Below are 24,805 nucleotides of genomic sequence, written 5' to 3' on the forward strand. Positions count from 1 at the left end.
TGACTTCAAGCTTTCTCTTAGCCTCATGACATGCGTCAGAAAAAAAAAAATAATGACCCCGCAGCTGAATCTCATATCTCCTCATCTCTCCTTCTCCTACACACACACACACACACACACACACACACACGTACACACACAAAGATTGCCTGCAATAATAATAACCCCACAGACGACAGCTTCAGCCCCCTCCCTCCCATTCCCCTCATCCCCACCTCACCCCCCCTCCCACATACAATCAAACAAAGCCTCTCTCTTACCTTGCGCATGACCAATCCTTCCATCTCTCCCTCTTTTTTTTTTCCTTCACCATCCTATCTATGCATGCTCTTCCATTTCTGCAAACCCAACCACACCTAACAGCAACACCTTGCACTCTCCCAACCATCCCACAGCCTACAGCGCGGCACTCACACCCCCAATAAATACAGCCCTGGTCTGCCGTTTTCCCATCTATCCCTTTTTCTCTGCCCCGGTCTCTTTCCCCCCTCTCTCTCCCTCTCTCTCTCCCTTTCTCTCTCCCTCTGTCTTTCCCTCTCCCCTCGCTCCTGGCTGGTGCTGGTGAAATATCAGGGCAAACGGATTCCAGCTTTTTTCTCTGGCTCAGAGGGGTTGTTCTGTGCGATTTGGCCCTGGGGTGCATTTCAGCGCTTCTGATGTGAGAGAGGGGGCGAGAGAGAGAGAGAAAGAGAGACAGACAGACAGAGAGAGAGAGTGAGGGCAATGGAGAGAAAGAGGAAGGGTGTGTGTGTATGTGAAAGAGAGAGAGAGAGAGAGAGAGAGAGAGAGAGAGAGAGAAAGGAGACACTGCCAGGGTTTATCCTTTCTTTCTAAGGGGCAGTCAGCAGTTTTAAAACGACAGGCTTTTGACCGGCATTGAACCAGCAACTCAAGGTGTGTATGCTCTCCGTAGCTTACAGAGGCCTTGAGGTGATCACCATACATAATCAGGACAATCCACCTCCATGACAGGTGCGCGGCCATCTTGGAATCTCTCTGAGCCAGTGGACTTGAGTAGAGTGTCCGTGTGCTGATCTGTATACGGAAAAAAAGAACGACTGCAGCCCAACAGTTTTATTGCTTTAAATAAATTGACAAGTGTCAAATAAAAAAGCTGTTCCTTTTTAAGTTATTTTTCTCCCTCACCAAACAAGACAGTCTGGTATTTTGATTTAATTTAATTTTTCCACTGAGCTGCTACAGGACACCTATACAAAGATAATAACATATGCCTAAAATGTACCTGTATTATTCATTCTGGTGGACCACAAAAACTGCATATTCATCAGAACCAACTGGATAGAATATTTTAAGTTTCTTTGATTTTTTTTTTCTTCTCATTCTAACATTGTGGAAATGTGTCTAGTAATTTTAGTTTTTTAGGCCAGTCATGGCTTAAAAATACATTCTTCTCAAAGCACATAATTTTTCAGTGGAATTCATTTTGGAATTTCCACAGCTGATTGTGTTTTACCTTCTTCTCTGTGAGTCCACACACGTGTGTAATATGCACAACTTGCGTGTGTATGTTTTTTGTGTGTTTATGTTTCATAATCTCACATCTCACTGTGGGGCGTTCTAAAAGGATTTGTCATTCTCAGCTCAGCTGGGCTGATTGTGAATTAAATGTATTTTTAGGCACCTTTTTTTTCTGTCCCTTTGTGAACCCAGTTAGAATTGAGGTCAGGACACACAAACAGACATACACACACACACACACACATGCACATAAATACATACACCATCTCAGAGAAAGACACATAGCTTTCAGAACAAATCACTGTTGAACTACCCTGTGTGGAATGATTCTGACATTTTGTTTGGGAGAAATAGCATTTAATTGAAGGGAGGGGCGATACGGATGGCAGTTATGCAACCAAGGGAAAATGTCTACATTTCAACCCAAATTGAAAACATAACAGAGTTTGTGTTCGTGTGCGCCTGTGTGTGTGTGTGTGTGTGTGTGTATGTGTTGAGGGGTTGCTTGCACCATTTCACTGTTATCCACAGTTTGCTTGCTCGTTTGATTGTGAATTAGTTCAAGTTATGGGGTTTATTCCATAAAAACAATATTGACTTTGCATTATAATACAAAGTAATTTCTCTCTCACTCTCTGAAATCTATCTATCTGTCTTGTGTGATTGGACTAAATTTGCAGGTATGACATTTTCATGTTTATAAGGAAGTGTAAAGCTCTCTCTTCACATATTCACAGCACTGGATAATTTTAATAATTTGCTATTCTATTAATTATGTTTTTAATTAACGCATAATTAATGATGTAAATTAGAGATTCATTCATTTAATTTTAACGTCCAAGAACATAAATGATAAAATTATTTTATTAATCAATTGATATATTATATAACTATTAGCTTTAAACAGAATAATTGAGCTCTGCTGTTTCTTTTTATTCTTTAATAATAGATTATATTATTAAATTGTTGATCTCCATAGCGAAACTCCTCTTTCTTTTGTATCGACACAGTCAGGTCAGAGGTCAGACTCACCCACAAAAAACGTCTGGAGCTGTGAGAGATTCAATGTTTTGCTCAATGACACTTCGGCACAGTAGATGCTCACAGAAATAGCTGCTTGAACTCAGGTCATCCGGTTTAATGATGGTCACTAGGAAAGGAGGTTGAAGAGCTCTCATAAGGACTCTTCTAATGCAGTGATGAAGCCAACAAGCATCTTTCAGGGTCACTGCACCCCTCAAAAAAATGACGCCTCTCTCTCTCTCTCTCTCTCCCTCTCTATCTTTCTCTTTCTTTATTCTCTCTTCCGCTCCAAGCGTTGCCAATTTGTCTGAGCCGCATCCGCTAATCCGTGCGCATTTGCGCATTGGTCATTGCGCCTCCGGTTGACTTGGTGGGCTTGATAGATGATGGCGTCCACTCAGGAGACTGACTGACTGTACAAGCTCACAGCTGACAACAAGTGTTGTCAAGAGCTGCTACACAAATAACGGGGTGAAAAGAATCTCTGTATCAGTTTTTGTCAAAATATGACAATTTCTAATTGAAACAATGAACCTTTTTTCATAATATGGGGTTGAATTATTCAAAATTATGTCATAGCCTAATTTGAGAAAGAATATTTAGCACTGATATGGAATGAAATAAGTGGAATTTCTGCTGAAAAAAACACTGAACACACAGAAGATAATTTAGGAGCAGCAGCATCACAAATGTAGGCCCTCTGCCAGAGAGTAGTGGACTACAATTATATCACTTTTAACTAATGAGTATTGTGTTACTGTTTGAGCTACAACCTGAGCACTGACGCCGAGACGCTCGTGACATTTTTCCCCTTGATGTCGAGATGTCAATCTGTTGCCATAGAACTGACTTCTCGGTACTGACCGGGTTATTTGCCGTGTTGGGATGGCCCACTGAGTGTCAGAGGAAAAGGGATGGCATGGATGGATGGATGATGGGGTGGGAAGGTGGAGGGGTGACAGTCCCCCAGAGAGAGGAAGAGTGGGGGCTCCTGGAGATCTAAAAGGACCTCTCGGACCACTAAATTGACATGTTCAAGCCTCTGGTTTGTCATGAGGAAAGCACTTAAATAAGCCATGTGACAACATACAGTATAGCAGTCTTACTTTCATGAGGCCATTAAATAACAGGCCTTCTCTTAGATTTCAAATTACATTTTTATTGCTTTAATTTCACTTACATTTTATTGCAATAATGTATAATAGCAAAAAAATTATACATTCTTACTCTTCTTACTGTCATTATTATTGATTCTCCACAATTTAGCAATTTTTCATAATATATTATAATATCATAATATAAAATTTTATAAATGTAGCATATTTAATTAGCTCTTCATTTATTATTGCAAGAGTTCTCTGTATTTAAATATGCAAATTGTAGGTGATTTGCTAACTCAGAATCATTAAAGTTATCTCGATCAGCATTTTGGCTTTTGTCAAATAATTTCCTTCCTTCAGAAGGCAGCATACAGGTGCTATTGTTCCTATTCACAGCAGCTTTACAGGTCTATAAGTGCATGTGTATCTGAGTGATAATCAATAGAATTTGGCGTTCAACGGGTCTTGAGGCGGAAGGGTGTGTGTTGTGTGCTGGGACATCACAAGAAGGCTGTTTTTGGGGGGCTTTTTTTATTCCTCTGTCCATATATGGAGGACACTCAGTGGACGCGTGTCTATTAAAGAGGGATCAACAATGAAAAAGATCGGAGGACCACAGGGCCAAGTGGGAGGAGGGCAGCAGGGCTGAGGTGAGACTGAATGGAAACAGCAGTGGTGGCTGGCGGTGTGTGTGTGTGTGTGTGTGTTGTGTGAGAGGGATGCACATGGGGAGCGAGGATGGTGCGTGTTCCTCAGTATGTGCACGCACTTATAGTGTTGATTTCCTTCTTGTGAGTGACCCGGAATACGGGCAACAACGTCTGCCAAGTCACCCTTCTCTTCCCTCTCCTCCTCCCTGGTTTCTGTTCTTCTTCTACTTCTCCCTCTTGCTTGCCCACAACACTTGTTCTTCTCAGGAGCAATATCACGGCGGTCCTTGCCCCGCCTGCATCGGGGTAAAGACTTTACAGTCAGGGGCCATCGATTGCTCTTATCAAATAAACAGAGTGGCACCGGCGGCTGCACGGACCCACCACCCTGCACCTCCACCCCCACCCCCCTCCTCCCCTTGTCTCCTAATCTCAAATCCCCCCCCTCCTCCCCAGTTCCACCCCACCTCTTCCCCCTGCTCGAGAGCCGCAGCAGCTGTGGTCCCATGTAAATTTTACATGATTGGCACCTCCTTATTTTACCCCCTACTTCTCCACCTCCCCCCCTGTTTCTTACCCCCCTCCATATCATGTTGCATATTAATGCACAGTTTATGCAATTGCTCATCTGACGGTGCGCAATGGCTATCATGTCCATGCCTTTCCCTGGGAATTTGCATACCTGATTATAGTGCCTGAAGTGCTTGATTGTTGCTTGGGTAGGTTATGTGATGCTGAAATGTGATATTTGGTGTGCAGGAGGAGGATGGGTTTGGAGGTGGGTGGTGGTGGGGGGGTGCTGAAACGTTTCCCCTTGACCCTTGAAAAGCAACGTAATCCCGTGTGGCCCCGTTTGATTAGGGCATTTTTCTGTCTAATTGTTGTCATCAGGACTTGCACTATCATGGTGCATCTGGAAGCACTTTGACATCTAAGTCAGTGGTTCTCAAAAGTGGGGTTCAAGAATCCTCAAAGGTCTGCGAAGGCCACGCAGGGGGTCCCCCCACCCCCACCCCTCCCCTGGCCAAATGAAGAATTGTTTAATTTCACTGTGATTTCATTAATTTGAAATTATTACCAGTTAGAGAGTGTATGTCAGAACAAAGGTTTCACTTGTCTCACCATTAGAGTCACACTTACAAAGCAATTCTAAATCATTAACAACAGAAGAAAAAAAAAAAACATATTGGGAGTCCCAGGGACAAAATCCAATTAAATGGGGACCCTTGGCATAAGGTGTGTCTGTTTGGGGGTTCTTGATATGAAAATGCTGAAGAAGCCCTGATCTAAGTGACTGAGGCAAAGGGCTGCATTGACAGTCTTTGTTTTTAGCCCAGGCACTACAAGCACTCCCTTTTTTCTCTTCTCTGCTTCTTTTCTCTCTCTCTCTCCCTCTCCCTCTCTCTTACTCTCTATCTCCCTCCCTCTCTCTCTCTCTCTCTCTCTCTCTCTCTCTTTAAAAGGGAACGGAAGAGTGGGCTGATACCGGTCTCATGTTGCGTATGGATTTTCGTTTATATAATCGATCGAAATGTCCCAATACATTGATTTTGGGTTCAGTGTTTTACAGACAAGCGTTTATGGGTCTCGATTTTATGTTAGGGATGATTCCAGTGTGACATCGATGCGCAAAGAAGTCAGAGTTGTTGATTTTTAAATAAATGATCTAAACACAAACAAATAAATATCCATTGTTTCATGTATAAAAAAATATTAAAACTGACTCGGGAGGGGGAAGGCAAAGAAGAAGGGAAACAGGGTGAAAAAGACACAATATTGTGCTGCCTCTCTCCTTAATCAAATAAAGTGGTGTAAAAAAAACACACACACACACACAAAAACATTTCCTTCCCTCTGAATTTCTCCTTGAATTATATGCCATCACTAGTGTGTGTGATTGCGGAATATTAAATTAAAGTGGGATAAGTCCGCACCGAGGCGGGCTGCGTCCAATCCGCAACTCATTTCCCCTGTTGTAGCACCGCATCACTGCGCTCCTCTCTTTTCAATGACAATGTGCCAAATCTGGGCATTTTGAAAACACTTTCCATATGCTATTATCGGATCGCTACTGAGCAAGAGAAAGACAGAAAAGAAGAAAAACGGAATGCTTTATACCAAAGGTACCGAGTCTACATTTTTATTTCTCTTCTCTTTCATTGGCTTATTATACTTTATGCTTTTTTGGGGGGGATTTAAAAGAGGTAAGAGGAGGCAAATTTGAAGTTTTTATAACGATTGCATATTTATGGACCGTTGCTGGATTGCTTTAGGGTTGAGTGTGAAACCGTCGAGAGAGTTTATGTTGAGCATCTATATGCAAAAACTTCATTTTGTTTCTGTTTTTTTTTTTTTTTTTAATCCATTTTCCTCTTTTATTGTTTGGGAGTAGATTGTTTTTTGCCCACTTCTCTGTGGGGTGTTCTGTCAGCAAATAAGTTAAAGGAACGTTTCTTTTAGACATTAATTTCGCTGAAATCACTCGGAATAATTCTGTCTTTTTTTGATTTAAACGCATTTAAATGATTTTACAACTCCGCACCTTAATTTAACACAGGTGACAACTGGCGAGTGACTTTACATTTAGAGGATTTCTGTGTCTGAATTTTCTTTTATCGTGGTCGATGTGCAGTTTTAATTATTGGACATATTTTGAAAGGTGTGATTTTGAAGTGCATTTTGATTTTTAATAATTCTACGTGGAGAGTGTGGAAATCTTTTATTGGCATCATGTGTTCAAAGAGTTGCACTTAACTTGCTATTGTCTGTTTTATGGGCCTTTATGGAGCTTGTTTGTGCATGTGTTTGCTGGAGGAGAGTTGGCCAGTGGGTCACTGTGGCAGGTTGCGGGTCAGAGCTGTGGGCTTTTGCGTGGGTTTGTGTGTGTGTGTGTGTGTGTGTGTGTGTGTGTGTCCTGATGAGGCAAAGGGGTCAGCCATGCAACCCCATGAGGGCGCCGACGCATAGGACAAACAAGGTGGAAGTCATGTATGCACGTCCAGAAAACACTGACCAGGTGACTGTTTGTAGTAAACACCATGGCGGGCTACAAAGCTGACTAAATTATTACTTTAAAAAATATATAACATAAAAACAAACAGAACATCAACTCAGGTTTTTAGTTCGATTTCATCGAATATACTGATGGACCAACAAAGGTGCCATCTCATGCATCTCCTAGTGTGCCATGCCAATATGGTAATATCTCCGGATGACTCAAAGTTATTGATCTGCTCAAGTGGCGTAAGATCACTACGAGTGTAGCTTTCATATGTCAATAGACGCGTTAGAAAATAAAACAAACACAATGCATTTAATGTTTGATAATTACTCTGCACTTTAAAGAGTTTAATTTCAGTCACCCCGGTCCATGTTTCTGGTGATGCCACCAAGAAATTTCCTATTTGCTTTAGAACACACAAATACTCGCACGCGCGCGCGCACACGCACAAACACACAGAGACATACACAAGCACGCACACGTACACAGAGAGACACCAGACCGGAGTTTACAGATAAAAATCTATAATTAATTGAGGATGCTGCTGATATGGAAATGGGGCGAAATATTAGTTAACGCGGTCTATTGTCGAGCGGTTCTCCGGAGAAAGAGCATCGTCTGCAGGGAAGAGAGGGAGGGTGGAGACCGGGGGGATTTACAAAACGCAGGAGGTTAAGATAAGAGGTAGCCTGCATCACTTCTCTAAATCCGCTTTGTACTTTCTCGTTTTTCATTGAAAACAAATAAAATAGCGAACGAAACTTGGCTGAAAACGTCAACAGCGCGCACAAATTGAACCACTACAAAGTGGAAAATAAGTACATCCTTTCACAGAAATGGAGATGCTCGGATATATATATCTATATAAAAAGAAAAAGTCACGCTGGTTTATGTCTACAGAAGTCCTCCGTTTTGGGTGTTTAAAGTCGCAAATGAGAAATAGGTCCATTCCATGCAGCCTAGGGAAGCTCGACTCACGCCCCGGTGGACTTTTTTGCGCGTCCGCTGCAGCAGCGGGTAGAGCAAACTCTCCAAGCCGTCTGTGAGCGACGCCTCCCAAGGCTGACAGGCTAGAAAACCCCCCTGGAGGACAGGGAGGCAGCTGCAGCAGTAGCGGCAGCAGCAGGAGCCTTGGATCCGGGTGAAAAGTGACGCCTCTGTTCCTCACCTCGACCCACCCACCCCCTTTTGTCAGAGACCTCTCTAAACCCAGAATAAACAGCCTCGGGTCGGGTCGGGCTCGGATCTCTTGGCTTCTTAAGGATCCAGTTGGTATGGGTGCAGTCCAGTCAATGTGGCTGCAAAGTAGACCTAGTAGTTCACTTGCCAGCAGCAGCCTTATAATCACATCCCAAGCCCCGGCTCATGCAGTTCAATTCACCCCCAGCTTCGATTTTTTCCATGAAGGCGAACAAGATCTCTTGATTTTCTCCCCGATTGAGACTGTGTAAAGTCTTCCTCTTGTCCAAAAGCCACTATTAAAAAACCGGGGGGGAAACACACAGTAAACGGTTTGCATTGAAAGGATATAGGGCCAACAGACCGATGCACTTTGTAAGGACACTAAATGTAAACGCCAGCGAATGGAGCTTTGAATAGAGAGGGGGATTTTTATGTGACCTTGTATTGGATTTTGCAGTTTGGCTCTATTGAACCCACACGGGGCCTCAGCGGTCCCGAAAGGGCAGTGATGACTTTCCAACATGTGGTGGATTACTGTGATGTTTTGTGGCTTTGATTTTTCAGCTTGAGTGTTTACATGTCCCGTATATGCAACAGATCAGCTGCAATCTCCTCACTCCTCACAATATCCGAGAATACGACATAAAAAGACAAAACGGTCCACACGTGTGCAGCGTAAATTACTCACGTGTGTGAACGCGCTTTGTGCTTTTGTATATAAATGATGTTACAAACAAAATCCATTCTACACTGTCTACAGGCCCGTTTTGATGCGACACAAGACATATTTGTGGTTTTGATTCTCCCCCTCGTGTGTTTTTTCTTTCCGGTTTTATGCACATTATTGTTGGAGAAAAAGTGTTATTTACAAAGTTCACTTCTTTCATTCATTTCCATAAATTGTCCCAGGTCTCATAGAGTATTTATTTTTATATTCTAACACATCTCGGAATCCGCAAAGATCGTGCATTCTGCGCATCTAGGAAAAAGTAATTCACCTGTGGTGTCATAATCAATAAAATCAAGCAGATGTACCACAGAAATGAGCATCACGGGTAGAGCAAAAATGCTAATTTTATATTTCGTAAATCAAAAATAAGAGAAAGCAGTGTTGGGGAATTCTGCGCTGCGGTTCAGAAATATTCATCTTCAAAACTTGCTTTTATAGAAAAAGATGACTTCTAAGTACTTGTAAGTAATTCTAAGTCCAGCCTGTTTGGTGTGCAGGAAGCGGTTGTCCATTGTTCTACATGTGATTTTGCCCTTAGAGAGCGACCATACAAAAGGATTTTTCTGTGCGCATAGACCTATGCGGCCGCCAGGCCTCCGTGTGCGCGTCATTTGCAATGTGGAGACTGTTGATCAACTCACTAATTACACTTCTCTCCTCTCTCTCCCTCCCTCTCCGTCTCTCTTTTGCTCCCTCCCTCTCTCTCTCTCTCTCTCTCTCTCTCATTCGCCCTCTCTCTCTCTGTCTCTCTACCCATTCCCAGAGTGCATATCGGGAAATAGACACACAAAGACATGCGCACTCAACTTAATCAGCCATTTTTTTAAACAGGGCTAAAACGATAATAATTAGCAGAATAAAGACATATCGGATTTTCATTTCCTTTCCTCCGTTTCCCGACCCCCGTTCACAAGAGAAACTGCGAGGCAGCCCGTCGACACGTCGTTTCACCGCCACCGGAACCAAAATAAGGGATAGCTCTCAAAACGCTTGACATTTGTGATTTTACCCCCTCTTCCCAATATAAAGTTGGAGGATTATTGTAATTTTACCTGTTTTTCCACGTTTTGATTGTCCAATTACGCAAGCCGCTGGATGTGACTGTTTTATAAACCCAAGAGCAAAGACAGAAGCGGAGGTGACGGCTTTGGAGGGGGAAGAAAGTAAGTTTTTTTTTTTCCTTTCCTTTAACTTTTATTGAGTAGTTTGGGGTGTGCGTGTGTTAAATTTAGAGGTCGGGTATCGATTATCTTTCTCGCTGGTGGATCTTTGACATCGGGGCTCTTTGGATAACAGGTGCTGGGTGTTTTTAGTCCAGAATAAAGGCGGATATCGTGATGTTAGTGCAACTCCGGCGCTTCGGCTACAATAAAACAAGCGACTGACAGGATCGGAGGCGTTCTTACGCATGTGTCCGTGGTGTTACAGTAGGATACCACGTTCAGACCTGCCTTTTGCAAAGTTTATACGATTGTTATTGAGATCGTGTGGCGGACAGATACGCCGAATACTCCACGTTCGGTATAACGAGGCGAGACGAGCGCTTCTTCCCCCCCTTTTGTGGCTTTGCGGTGCGGATATGGTGTTGCCCTTCCAGGAGCCCGATCCCTATGACATGTCCGCTTTGAGCTCGTTTCTAGTCGAGGGGTCCGGGTTAATGTTTTCCACCACTTCCGCGACTCCTCGTTTCACCCTCCAACCCTCAAATATCTGATCCGAAGAGATCATATGGATGCACCGCAGCGCTCAAAGCCAGTTTTTAATACATCGGGTTTCATGCACCTTCCAGGCATTCACGGCCAAAGTGACACGATCAGTCTCCCGACACGATCCCCTTTCGCCCGAATAAGTGTATTTCTTTAAATTAGTCGGAGTCACGCCTTTATTAAAGGATCTTTACAAAAGAAACGTGCATTTGCCGATCACGGTCCATACATCTTTACCTGCTGCGCTTTAAAAGTAGTCTCACTTTACCGAGGCGTGGGTGGCTGCGTCGTCCGGAAGGGAGACCGATCGTTGGGCTGCTGATAGCATGGCGAGTCCCTTTAGAGCCAGCCAACTCCTGGGTCCCCTGTTTTTCTTTAGCAAAGGCATTTGAAAGATCAGAACGTGTCCACAGCTCATATTCTAATGACATTTATTGATATTAACACATTTTAAATTCCTTCCAGCCATAGTCTATAAGTTCCATTTCCATCATCGGTCCCCATCCGCGTCGGTGGGGTTATAATTTCCTCATATAAATTGTCCTTTTCTTAAATCCCAGAGATGCTGGTTGCAACATCTTCTTTAAGTTGTCGATTAGTGATGTTTTGTATTCATTTAGAGGGAACAGAGCGCAGAGATAGGGGTTCTCAAGTATTTTTACGCCCTGATGGCTGTTTTTTTGAGGTAGGTAGATAGACTTGGCTCGGATTGGGACGCGACAGTGACAGGGGGGACATCGATCGCACGGGAGGAAAAAAAAAAAAAAAAACAAAACATCAGGGCCAAGGGGCCAGTCTGTCTCCAACCCGGGTATGTAACGGTGTAGTGAGTGTGTGCGAGTGTGTGTGTTTAGAGAGACTGTATACGCTCCAAAGGAACGGTGCGCCAATATAGGATAGGCGACCTTTTTATAGGACTGTCTCTATTTATACACGGCTTTTCTGGCGTTTTGTGTGGATTTCAGAGTGTATTTATCACCGCTTTTAAGGCAGTTTTCCCAAATGTGTCTTACTTTTAAATTTGTCTAGATTACTGAATGCGTACAGGTTTTTCTACACAGAATGTAAGCCCATTTTTAATCAAAATACGGGATTTTCAGCAGCATCTCGTACAGCAAATAAGGGACGTTATTACTGTTTTAATAATCAGAATTAATCAAATGAATTATCATTATTATTATTATCATAATTATTATTGTTATTGTTATATGTATACGTAGACTGATAATTGAATTTAAAATATCAAAAAAATCCAAATTAAACAGAGACACTCCTATTTTTCTACAAATTAAATGTTAACTCAGAGCAGTTTTATAGATTGATAAACTGTGAACACTGATGTTTTTTGGATTGGATGGATCTTCTTAATAGTCAGACGATTTAATTGCATCTGCATAAAATCCTACATTTCATTAAAAAATGCAGCTTAGGCCTAATAATAAAAATCAAAAAAAGTGGAATTATGAGAGGACATGATCCTGTCTAATTGCAGTGTATTTCATCAGTTAATGATGGCATTGTCTCACTCTATAATAACAGAATCTCTATGTTATTTTTCTTGCCTTGCAAATGAGAGAATTTTTTGAGGTTTGTGTTTGCAGAAGCCTAGGCCTCTTGTTTTTGTTTTTCAGTTCGCTGTGTCTTAGCACTATCAAAGGCTGGGTGTGTATATATCTCTGCATGTTAGTTAAGCAGCTTGTAACATTCATTTTATCTGTAGCGGTGGAGGGGAGGAATAAAAAAAAACATATAGTGTGAGAGATGGGCAGATAGCCCTGGGAGGACAATAGCTGTTGGCTTGAAAATGCTTCTTGATTATTAAAAGCTAATGCATTTTCAGCATTGCAGCCTTCATTAAGGGTGCGGATGGAGGGGGCGGAGGTGGGGGGTGGTGGGGGGGGTGAGAGGGATGTGAGGGTACTGGGAGGAGGAGAAGATGGGAGAGAGAGAGAGAGAGAGAGAGACAGGGGCTGAGTCTGTCCTATAACTCCTGGGCCCAAGACACATGCAGCTAGAAGATTGGCTCGGGCCTCTCCTAGGGGTCGACAATGTGTCATTTCCACCCGGCTAGATTGCCCTCTGCCTATCTGATATTAATGTGCAAATCAATATTTCAAGGATTAAATTTCCCTTCTTCATTTTTTATGGTTTCTACCTCAATAAGTCTCCCGTCTAATAGAGGAGGCTGGATGATTTAGAAGCCTTTGCTGCAGAAAGAGAGAGGGAGAGAGAAAGAAATAGAGAGGAGCTTTGCAACAAGGCTATCGCTGCATTTTAATGTTCTTCTTCGTGGATCCCCCATAGGCCCTTAGTAAGGAGGGCTATATCGCTGCTTTACAGTGTAAAGACAGCCAATTTGGCTAAAAAGGCAGAAAGGGAAAATATGAGTCCGGTTGAATACTTAAGACGCTGTGGTAATCCGAGTAGCAGGTATTAGTGAACGGGAGCCCCCCCCTCCCCTCAAAGACACACACACACATACACACACTCACACAGACACAGAGCTACATCCAAACCTGCATTACCAGCCGTCATGCTTGAGCGAACAGTATAGCTCACTACACGCTGGACTGCTATAACAATATATTTTTTCTCCTTCTTTTTCTTCTCCACTTTTCGCCTTTTTTGCATAGAAGCCCATCGACATCCGTTGGAGAGATTTACTCTCCTGCGTAATAACATCTGGCGTATGTGTGTGATAGAAATGAATCACTCTGACACAATGACCCGTGTATGATTATTGGGGAAGGGAGGAGCGTATTACCATAGTCATAATGCTGCATCTCATTGAAAGTCAACTAAATGAGCTTGGACCCTTTGACTCCCCATAGACATTCATTAAGGGACAGTGCACACACGGGCGTCTGTCTGCCAATAGGTGTGTGTCTGTGCATGTGTGTTTATTTAATCCTCCTTCCTGTACCATCTGGTGCGTGTGTGCATGCGTGTGTGTATGCGTGTCCAGCAGCAGCACAGTGTGAGTTTTCCCCCAGTCAGCCCACAATTTTTCTCCCCCCCCCCCCCACCATTCAGCTTTTGCAGCAGAACAGAGTAGACTGTTTTAACATACTCTTGATAGGGAGAGTGTCAGCGAGTGAAAACAAGAAAAGAGAGGGAGAAAGAGACAGAGGAAGAGGCACAAAAGATCTCTAATTGTAGCACGACCGCTTGGCTTCCTCCCTGATTCACGGCCATTACGATGTGAAAAGCACAACTGCCTGTCCTCCATTATTAAACCGGCAGGCCTACACACACACTCACAACCATACATGCATACTCACTGGGGGGAATCATGTAGATTTTTTTGTCTCTTATCTGTGGCTCAAATAACTGCTATCATTCTGGTCACCAGCTTTAAGGAGATTCAATATTAAACCTATCCAGCATTCTCATCACACAGATGATTGGTGGTTGAATTTACAGAGTAAAAATAAATTCTTCATTTTACGGTTCCCAAGCTGTGGTAGTGTATTTATAAACCCAGCCAAAGACATAAACCAGTGTTTTGCGCCAATAGGATTTGAGTCTGATGGGCCAAGTTGTCTTTTAAAGACTCTCCTTCACACTTCTTCTTTAGGGTTTTTCGTAGATAGAGTTTTATGCAATATGTATTATGCAACTGTTCGAAGCATTTAGTTTTTAAGGCAAAGAGCTATCTAACAGCTGAATTTTCAAGAGAGATCAAGGTGCAATATTCTTTTGGTTATGTAGTGTGTGTGTGAGAGAGAGAGAGACGGAGAGAGAGAGAGAGAGAGAGAGAGAGAGAAAGAGAGAGGGGGAGAGAGGTGACGGTCTGCAGTAGTGGTGTCAGGGTCTCCTGGCTTAGGGAGGCCTGTAGGGGGAGAAGCTAAGAAGTCCACAGCAGCTCAGCATTATGTCTCAAAGAGGGGGGGCTTCCTGTGTCAGCCCTGGGGCACCACCGCCAACACACACTTTCTCTCTATCACACACACTGAGCGAGAGGCGGAGGAGGGTTAAAGACTTGGAACGAGATCAAGCCCCTCCGTAGCTCCCGGGGAGGGAGCTTGTGAATATGCGAGTTTTAGTGTAATTAGCACTTAATTATATTAACATATGCAAATTGTCAGGCGGAGAGCTTGTACCGCCGGTGGGTATCGGCTGAGATACAAGTGACTCTATTGTACCGCCACGGCAGAAAAGAGAATAATGGGTGTGTGTAAGGCAACCAGCCAGCAGCCAGCCAGTCAGCCCCCCGTGCTAGCACATAACCAGCTAGCTCATTTAAGTCTCTGGCTGGCCGCTTTGCCAAATTTCATTAGTCGCCATGACGACTTGGCTAATTGTGCTGACTAATGTCCCCTGATCTGTCATCAGTCGAGATGGGTGTGCATCCTTGTGCCCCCAAAACGTAAGAGGGACACAGAGAGAGAGAGAGAGAGAGAGAGAGAGAGAGGCGTGACTGTCCAGATTAAACCAGCTCACAATGACCCCTATTTACACACGTTCCGCTTGTGCGAGTATTTGCATATTCAAAAATACTCTGCCATCTTTCCTTGTCTACTCAGTGTGTGTGTTTGCATGTGCGCACCTGCGTTGGCGAGGTGGTGCGCATGTGGGGGCAACATGTTTTTTAAGGGTTGACAACAGTTCGGGTTTGTGCCGCGTGTGTCACATGTGTAACACACTCCCGTCTGTGAAGCGAGACTTGGACTGTGAGGCTGGTATGGCTGTGTGTAGCGACATAGCTGAATTTGTTTTTGATTATTGTACAAGACTGAGACTCTGGCTAAGAAAAGCTTGGGCCCTAAATAACAGGGACAAGGAGTTCTGCCTTTGAAACCTTCGGCTCTTCTTTTCATTCCTCGCAAATATCTAATTTCAACACATCTTTATAGCTACCCCCAACCAAGCAGTAGGACTTTCTTTTTTAGGGGGGAGGGTGGACAAACACTTAATGTTCTGTGCTTCCCGCTAGCCAAAGGTGGATAGAGATTGGGCCTAGTTGGTGCTACTAGTACTTGCATGCTAATCCTGTTTTTTGACAGGAACGTAAACTGATATAATTGCTTTTCAGAGGCAGGAACGGCGGTTTATACAAGTGTGAAAGCACGGGAAAGGGGATTAGCATTATTTTGCATAATGCTGGGCAGGCGCTGAATGGGGCATTGAACGCTTGACTGGGTGACAGAGATGAAAGAGAGATGAAATGCTCTACCCCTCTTCTTTCTCTCCCTCCCTCTCTTCCATCTCTCCCCCTCCGGTCCCTCTGTCTCTGGCCGCTGTTGCTGGTGGAGGACTGTGTGTTTGCTGGAGAGGACCCCCGGAAACACCAGGCCAGTGTTTGTGGCTGTTTGTTCGGATGCCAGCAGATGGAGGCTGTCATGTGGGGCAATATGTATGATAATAGAGTAACTGGGGAGACTGGTAAACTCCAGGATCCCTAAGCCTCTATGTATATACTAAACTGCATCCCTAAAGCACTGGAGTGTGCAATTATGTAGTGGATGGATGTGGCTCAGGTAGCATTTACATGGAAGGAAGGGAGCGGCTTTCATGGATCAAATCAAACTACACTGTTCTTACATTTTCCTTTATTGAGATGTTGACTAAGGATTTGGTCGGATGTCGTCTGGGTAGAGAGAACTGTGGAACTGCGAGGCAGGTGTGTTTTATGTGAATGCCTGCGTGTGTGTGTGAGCTCAGTTGGTAGTAGTAGGAGGGGGCACAAGGGTGGTGACGCAGCTTAAAATTGCCACGGTGACTTCCATATGACCCAGCTCGACTTTGTGAGTAATTTATGATCAACCGTCATTATTGCTATTGCATCTGGTGTATGGAAATGATCTAGGCTTGAGGGAGGGGCGTGAGGTTGGGTGGCGGAGAACATGAGCACCACAAAGGCTGGTGTGGCCTGTTTTTGTTGTCTCTCATTGGACAGGATCCTCTTTCTTTGACCTTTTGCACGCCTTCCCTCGCCTTTCATATGCTAATGCCGGCCAGACCCGAGGAAGAAACGTGCTGGAGCTGAGTGGAGGAGGACAAAGACTCCTCTCTCTTTCTCTGCCTCCTTTCCACGCTATATCTCCTCTTTTCTTGCCTCTTCCCCTCTCAAGCAACTTGACAGACTTTGGCATGAAAGGAAGTGAGCGCTTAGTGGATGGGAAAGGTGGGGATGGCGTTGTTGCTGTGACCCGCACCACCTGTGAGGATCAAGTGCGCTGCAGCGATCCTTGGTTATGTGTATGTGGAGTGTTATTTTGAGTGGCCCTTGTAGTGGGTATTGCAGATCGGTAATCGTTTGAGCCGTGCCGCCGGTAGTGTTATAGCTCAGGCAGAGTCGGTTGAGGAGTGATTTGTTGCTTTTCCAGTGAAGCTAGTCGAGTTGTCATACAGGGTCTATATTTCTCCCTGTCTCTCTCAGCTCTGCCAGCTCTATCTTCTTACAACCAGTAAAGCACTGTCTCTGGTGGGGTAAAAGGATACTAATATAGTTACTACAACTCTCCCCTAACATAATGCTCCAGTGCACCACTGTAGAGCATGACGTGGTTTCGAGGCTCTTTTGGCTCTGTTATGGGAAGGGGGCATGTTATCTGTAGGAAATGTAATTTTTGTCCTCATTGAAATCGTTCATTATTGAGCGCGGTTATCTAAATGTTTTTGTTGCTGTTGGTCCAGCGCCAGTTAGGATTGCGTTACCCTCTCTCACTCTCTCTCTCTCTCTCTCTCATGTCTCTATGTCTGTCTCTCGATCTCTCTCTCTCTCTCTCTCATCTCGCCAGGCCTTCATCAGTCTCTTAAGGGAAAATAGAAAGAGGGGGATTTTTCTCTTCCCTCTGTGCTCTGTCCCGTTCTCAGGCTCTCCTGCCTATTTTGCATCAGCCATCTCGTACAGGATATTAGCCGCAGAATAACATGGGTCTGGGTATTTCATTTAGAATAATATGTTTATTCTTTTCATTTCAAAGTGGAAGTGGGGGGATTCCGTAGGGTGGGGAAAGAACAATCGGGGCCGTGTGTTAGAGGACTCTTTCTGTTTGATCTGAGGTCCTGTGGGCCCTGGGGGTGGCTGAGATTCTCAGGTTTAGGTCAAATAAAATGGGCTGGTGGAAAAATGAGGCCTCTCTCTTTCTCTCATATTGTCTCACTGATTTGCTTTCTCTGTGTATCTCTGTTGGTGTCTCTATCTCATATTCTCTGTTGCTTTCTGTCTCGTCTTTCATTTGTGTCTGTGAATGTTGTTTTTCTTTCTTTTGACAGGCATGGCAGTCAGGTAGGGAGGGGAATTAATAGCAAACAGTGATTGGGCAATTTGAATGCAAAGAGAAACTCCCTCCTCACTGATATCTCTAAACTTTTGCTTTATTTCTGCATATTTCCATTAATTCTCATTTCATTTCTGTAAATTGGTGTAAACTTGACGGTCGGTTGCCTTTCAGACTGTGACATTTGTTTGTCCTCTATACTCCTTGATGCAGTCACTGTGAAGGACACTTGCTCAGCCCTTCAGGTCCATGTGAGTGCCTCAAAGTCCTCATCTTACATATTCAACAAAGCATTCAGCAGCCTTTTGTTTTAGAAAGGTTTGTCCCTCTTGCACTTACCAACAAAATAGTCCACAGTACAAAAGGTTATATGCCACATTTTATCGATTGCTCTCAGAAGTATTTTCATAGCTGTAAAAGCTGGCACGGTTAAAAACAAAACCAGCAGAAATATGCACAACTACCTCATCCAAACAGAAGTTGAAAAGACAAGCTCTGAGTTCAGAGGGGGAAAAAAAAAAGTTAATGAATGACTAAGTTTCTCCAGGTTTGAGAAAAGATACACCACAATAGCACAAGACATCTCATGACAAATGATACATTCTCTTCCTTGTTGGCTAAAGACAAAGGCAGGGATTGAAAAGGCAGAGAGCCCAGTCACAGGACGTATGCACATTAATAGACGGTGAGGAAAAATGGAGAAATAAGGCGAGAGTGAGATGGTATATCTGTGGAATTCATTTAATACCATGTTCCATTGCAGATTAGATAACGATTATACTCTTTTGTCATCAGAGCATCTGCATCAAATCACCTTTACTTTCTCTTCGGCTCATGTGGATTATTTGTATGTGTGTCAGCATCTGCATGTGCCGCATGTATATCGCATGTATGCGACATGATTGGCATGCAGTATTCCTGAAGGCAATAGCATGTGGATATCAAGGCCATTGGCAGGGCTGTCAGGGAATAAGTGGCTAATTAATTATGCATGACTTGTGGGCTTAAACAAACAGTGTAATTAGAGATGAGACACATTTACCAAAGAATTTCACTCGAGCTGCATGGAGACCTTCTTAATTATTATTATTATTATTATTATTATTATTATTATTATTAGTCATGTATACCTCTAATAGAAATACAGATGTTACTTACAATCTGCAGGTGCCAGAATACTCATCCACACAGCCAAACCAAATATGAATATTTCTCTGTGCTATTTTGTAACTACAGGGATATATGAATAGTATTAAAAAACAAAATCTTTCCTTTTCCAATTTGGGTCTCAGTCTGATCTAATATAGGCAAGCAAGTATGTGTCTGCTCAAACTCCCATGAGGAGACTCCAGCCAACACTATCCCTCTCAAACCCAGCCTCTTTTTTTCTGGCCTGGCACCAGCTGTGGAATAATCTTTAATTATTTGCTTTTAAAAGAAAAAAAAAATAAAATAAGACTCCCTTTTTTCTGTGACAGTAAAGAAGAAGAGCAGAGCAGGCACAGGAATGTTCTTGTATATGAAAATGTAGGTATTAGCAGGGCTGGTTTTGTCAGTGGTTTCGCTGATGTATCAGCTCTCTGCCCGTAGACTAAATAAAGGGGGGAGTTTTGCCGTGTTTTATCCCAACCGAGATGAGCAGATATAGGAAGGCTTTGGAGGAATTGTTAAAAAAGCAAAGTATAGCTGAAGAATGGACCTCTTCCTTAACACAATACCTAAACACATGTCATGCTGTGGTGATAGATGGTTTGCTGGCCTGTTTAACTTGTTGGACACACTCACCCTCAAACCTTTTTGTAATAGTGTAAAAGTAAGGGAAAATATTTTATTACAGGATATATGTATTATGTCTCATTTTTAACACAAGGTACTACTGTATCTGTTTGAATGTGACTGTGTGTGTGTGCATGCGTGTGTTTGAGAGAGAGCAAAAAACAAGAGAGATATTGCTGACTCTGGTCTTCAGCTGCCTAGTCATTGACCTCCATGGTCCCCAGGTTGTCACACTGAGGGCAATGTAACACACGCACACACAAATTCATGGAGAGAAACCTTAATTTCATGTTGATAATTCAACAGTACAAACACTGAGCTGTTTCTATGTTACATATTAGATTGCAACATGTTATTGTGTCATCTATATCTAATAGCAGTTATTTTCTACAGCAAACAGTAAGGTAATGGATCCATTTCATCCCGGTTCCCTCTCAGCAGGCTGGCCCTGGATTTGCGTGACATGGTGTTTTTTTTTTTTTTTTTTTTTTTTTTTGATAAAGGAATATTGCAGTGCTAATCTAAAACCACCCTAATTACATCTGACAGTTGTTTGTTTGTAGTGAAATCCAATTAAAATGTACACTTTTCAACTCCATTGCTCATTTTTTTTCTCCCTCTCCTCCCCCCATTCTCTTTTTTTCCCTCCCACGGTAACCAGAAAAAGAGCCTATGATGGCATAAATAACAACTGTGCTTTCCTTGTGGTTTTTGTGAGAAGAGGGCAAACTCACAACAGCTGTCAGAAAAAGGGGGTTTGTTTAAAAAGCAAATGGCTTTGGTCTAAAGTTCATTTGGAGACCTCTCTAATTAAATAGAGAGCCAAAAGCTTAAGTTAATTAGTAATTCCCTGGGTCCAGAAATTAGACCTGTCACGAGTATTCGAGCTCTTGGAAAACCAAAAGGTATGTGTGCGTTTGTGTTTTGTGTGTTTTTCCACAAATCCCTTTTGCCTGCTCCCATCTCTGTACACAAATGTGCCTAAAATGTGTGTTGTTCATCTGTGCTTTTTCTTATGCAAGGCCCGCACATTTTTCCCCTTGAAATGCTCAAGACATTAATGGTCTGTTTGTGGCGTGTCACAGAAGTGCTCAGGAGATGTTTAAGTGAGGGGCACATAGCTTGTGGCGTCAGTCAGGATACCTGCCCTATGATTATGTTTATGAAGATAATGACAGGGCTAGGGTCCTGCCGAGTACTGTCTTTAGAAAACAGTTGGGGTTTGAACTTTAAACTTTATTGTTACCCCTGGAAAAGAGCTGGAAGGTTTGGTCGCCATGTCCGAGAAACGTCTGTACAATTAGCAAGGTGTCTCTGAATCCTTACTAAACCAACTGTAAAAGCAGATGCTCTTCTCTTCTTTTCTCTTCTCTTCTCTGCAGGACAGTGTAATTGGACAGATAAGCACAGGTTTAGCAAACATAAATCAGCTGACTTTGACACAATTGAAAGACAAGATGTCCCTACTTGTTCAGACCACATTAGAGTGACAAGCAGCATTTGAGGCAGCCAGAAACCAAACTGCAACAGGACAATGCACCGACTAAGACTGTACGTGCTATTCACTAGCTGTACCACCAGCTTGTTTTTTGGTCACTTGATACTGATAGACATCTTTCACCAAATAGGGCAACATTTGTGACATTTTTTTTTCCTCTCCTAAAAAGGAATGAACTTTTGGCAACAAGTAGCTGGAGTTGCTACATTAGTTTGTAATGCTTAATAATAGGTTCCAAAATATCAGCAGGACTTACTGCTCTTGCAAAACTGATTTCAGTGCTGGAAAAGTACTTCGTGTTTTTAATTTCAGGCTTCTGAGCCTGTGATGGGGCAAGTATTTTAAGAATATATCATGCTTTTTTTCAGTCTTAAAATAAGTTACGCATACAAGTTGTTTCACAAGCATTGGAGTTATCGTAGCATAAAATAAGCAGCGAATCTGAGGCTCATGGTAGTTCATACAGCATAACCAGCCGTTTATATTTGCCAGGTGGATGTGAAATGCCTGCGTCAGAGACTGCTCTCTGTGTCTGTCTGTGAGCGTGTGCTATCCTTGACTGACGTGGACAGTGTTTGCTTAACCTCTTCTGCGCTGCACTACCACGGCCTTGTCAATTTAAGTGTGTGTGTGTGTGTGTGTGTGTGTGTGTGTGTGTGTGTGTGTCAGTGAGAGAGAGAGTCCAGCAATGGTAGCTTTCATTTTTCATGTCCCCAGCAGTATTTTTTTCTAAACAAACCTGCTGAGAGGCAGAGTGAGAGATAGAGAGGGGTCTGAATCAACACAAATGAGTGATACTTGATTTTTTTTTTTTTTTCTTTTCCCTGGCCTGGTATGTAATGGTGTGCATCTACACACCCCAAGAGAAAACATGCATTTTAGAGATTTTTTTCATGCTTTGTATTTAGCAGGATTATTAATTTCACTTGGCAAATAATCCAACCCTGCCACCCCCTTCAACTTGCTATGTTATTGCCGAGATGAGGTGTGTGTGTCTGTGTGTGTGTGTGTGCGTGCATGCGTGCGTGTGTGGTTTCATGCTTTTGCCTCATCCAAAAGATACGGCTGTGATTTATGTAACAGCTAAGCTCTTTCATATTGTGTATGTTGTACCTTACAAGAGCATGATGAGCAGGCTAGATTAATATTTATTTAGCACAGGCAAATCAAGGATTAAGCAGTCATCATTTTAGCACTAATCCATGTCTCTGGTGAGATGCAGAGACAAAGAGAGGCAGATTACTAAACACATAACACCGCACAAACCACAATTAGTTGGCGACTTGCTTTCCTCATCTGTGTAGAAATAGCTGGACAGTAGATGTGCAAACACGTGCCCAGGCACAAATACAAAGTTGTATTTTACTTAATAATCCCCTGCTCTCTTAACCTATTGTTTTCACTGTTTGTCTGCCTCTCCCTAACTTTTAACTTCTCATTCTCACCCTCCTTCTTTCTTCAAAAGAATCCCTCTTTGAAATTAGCGGTGGTTTGTCTGATTCACTCATCTGACGTAAATGTGTCTCATGATCTTTCCACTGTCCGAACACACATGCACAGGCACGCGCGCGCACACACACACGCACACACACACATACACACATCCACAAACACACACACACACACAGGCTGACACACATGCATGAGCAATGAATACTTCTTTCTTAGCTCTAACCACGTGGGAGAGGGACAGTTTGCTTATACTGTATGAGTCTGTGTGTGTGTGTGTGTGTGTGTGTGTGTGTGTGTGTGTGTGTGTGTGTGTTATGAGTTACTTGGGAGTCTGTAAATAAAATTACATTCTTTGCTAATTGAGTTAAACTGCTTTGCTGGAGATGTGGCAAAAAAGATGAAAGCTCCCTGTGTATGTTTTGTGTTGTTGTGAGTCTGTGTCCATGTTTATGTGCGCGCGTGTGTGTGTGTTTATGTGTGTGAATTTGAGTGTTTCGTGTGGTAATCCGGTTAGCTCTTAGCACTCCAAGGTGGTAACTAGGGATACTGTATGTGTACCACTGTAGTCAGGTATAAGCTTCAGCATATGCAAAGTTTCAAACTTAGCCTTGCAAAACCGATAACAAAGAACTGGAGTTGATATTAAAAAAAAAAGGTAGGGTGTGTGATTGCATTTGTCTAAGTGTGTGTTGTCTGTAGGAGGGCTCCCCTCACATAGGGAGCAACAACAAGGAACAGCAAAGGGGCCAAAAAGAGCATTGGAGAGCTGTTGCAGTGTAATGGGGGGGGGGGGGGTATGGGAAGGAAGGAGGGGGGTCTGAACCAGATGTGAGGGCGATTGAGAGAGAATAAAAAAGAGAGATAAATAAAAAGAATGAACAGACAAGTCATGCTGCGATAGAGAAAGACAGGGAGAAGCAGAGAGAGAGAGAATGCCATCCTCAGTTCCCCTTTGCCCTCCTTCCTCTCTCTCACCCGGCCACTGAATGTTAATAGCTTTTCTGCCTCACCCCACCACCACCGCCATCCCAACACGCACACACATATACACACACACACCAACGTACCCCCCCAATTCCCTCCCCATGGACACTGGTGCATTGTTTGTGGCAGTGCTTCTATTCTTTCAAACTTAATTACCTTCTTGCCTTTTGTGGCGTCAGGGGCTGGAAGTTTTGCTCTGTGGCAGTGGAGGTCGTCACACATTCTTTGGCGGTGCATTCCCTTAATCTAGGGGGTGGAGGTGGAGGGGGTAAAGAGACAGAGGAGAAGAGTCTAGAGAGCGGAGCTTTTACCAGCGTGTGCTTCTAAGGTGGTTATAGTACCCCCCTGTGCACATGTACGCACGCGTGCACGGTCATAATAGTCAGGGCATAGGCTGCCCTTTGTTTGTGCGGTTCATTTCCAATCAACCCTAATTAACTAGAGAGTGTTTCCAGATTGCCGGCAAAAGAAAAATCCCCACTTTTTTTTCACTCCCATTGGTCTTTGCTGTTTTGAGTTCGAGGAAGGGGAGGAAAAAAAAAACTGGAGGCATTAGCTATGTAGATTGGCTTTGCCTTTGATGCTGGAAAAATCTTTAGCAAGGGCAGTAAGTGGTGACTGCGACCCAGCAGTGTCTGACTGTTTATTTTCATGTTTCAGTTTGAGTTTAGTTTGAAATATTGCCTCTTCAAAGGCGTGAGACTTGTGCATATATTTAGACTGGACTGTGTAAGCCCAAAGTCCATTTGTAAAAATGTTAAATCCAGTCAAAGTTGTCTTTAATCCATTAAACTTTGTCTCTATGAAGCTGTACAAGCAGCAGATAAACACTGGCATCGACCTCGGACCCACATCCAAAGTATCATAATGAAAACCTACTAAATGGAAATATATGAAACCGGTGCTCTGCACTCAATAGGATTTTTTTATTGTTTTTTGTCTTTGGGATGGCTGGCTCTTAGTAGCGACTGGAGGACATGAGAGATGTTTTCACCTCA

At 43.2% G+C, this 24,805-nt stretch overlaps 1 protein-coding gene across 3 annotated transcripts in view; it reads left to right on the plus strand.

Annotated features, from left to right (window-relative positions):
- Window positions 1-9,919: 9,919 nt before the first annotated feature.
- The window catches only part of zfhx4 (zinc finger homeobox 4), an 81,294-nt gene continuing 66,408 nt past the window's right edge, over window positions 9,920-24,805 (plus strand). For 2 of the 3 annotated variants that reach the window (XM_018702006.2, XM_018702007.2), the window contains exon 1: window positions 9,920-10,328. The gene's annotated coding sequence lies outside the window, so the exon portion shown is untranslated. Of the gene's footprint in view, window positions 10,329-10,348; window positions 11,683-24,805 lie in introns of those variants that run through there. The other variant, XM_051066609.1, reaches the window with a different exon arrangement.

This window comes from Lates calcarifer, linkage group LG24, assembly GCF_001640805.2.
Source record: "Lates calcarifer isolate ASB-BC8 linkage group LG24, TLL_Latcal_v3, whole genome shotgun sequence".
NCBI lineage: Eukaryota > Metazoa > Chordata > Actinopteri > Centropomidae > Lates > Lates calcarifer.